The sequence below is a fragment of the Condylura cristata genome, unplaced genomic scaffold (assembly GCF_000260355.1).
Source record: "Condylura cristata isolate star-nosed mole 26May11 unplaced genomic scaffold, ConCri1.0 scaffold00003, whole genome shotgun sequence".
NCBI classification, from domain to species: Eukaryota; Metazoa; Chordata; class Mammalia; order Eulipotyphla; family Talpidae; genus Condylura; species Condylura cristata.
In genome coordinates, this window is record NW_004567104.1 from 4159278 (window position 1) to 4160129 (window position 852).

Here is an 852-nt window from a genome sequence, read left to right on the forward strand (position 1 = left end):
TTGTGTATAGGAAAGCCTCTGACTTTTGTGTGTTGATTTTATATCCTGCTACCTTGCTAAACTGGTGGATGGTTTTGATTAGTTCCTCTGCCTACCACAGGATTTTTAAGTTGATTAGGTAAGCAAGTAGACCAGTAGTAAGTCTCCCCATCTGAGACACTTCCTAGAGCCTCTTATGCTAGGATGTGCCTGTAGAGGTTTGGGGGAATGTTCAAATTATTGCAATTTCCCAGGTTTGAGCCTATGGTTAAGTCTTGTTTGTTTTTTGTTTGTTTGTTTGTTTGTTTTGTTTTTCCCTTTACCCCTGGGCTTTGTTGAGTCTTGCTGACCACACCTTAAAAATGGCATCAAGTTCTGATTATATCTTAATGTTACCTAGTCTCAGTCCTCTACTGTGGGTGTGGGGGATGCATGGAGCACTAGAAAGGCTGCAAGTCTTGCAGATGCCCCAGTCACCAGTTCCTCCTCTCCACCTCCCAGGCTCTATGTGCCCATTCCGAGAAGTTCTTTCCCCACAGCTTGGGTTCCACTCACCAAGCTGTGTTGATTCTCTTTATCTCCAGGGCTTTATTGGTGCCAGGCGAAGATCAGCAAGGCTCCTGTCTGCAGTACTTCCTAGTGCCTTGGCGCTCCGGGTTTGGATCTCCCTATCAGAGCTCCCCAATCACTGAATCTCCCTCAGTTATCTTCCTTTTAGTGAGTCTAGGGTGCTCTCCTTTGGTGTGAAACTCATAGTATGTATGTCTAAAGTCCATTTTTAGTCATATTCCTGTGTGAGCTTGGACATAATGTTTTTGTCATCTTCACTCTGCAGCCATTTTTACAGATGCTCCATCTTTTTTTTTTTTTTTT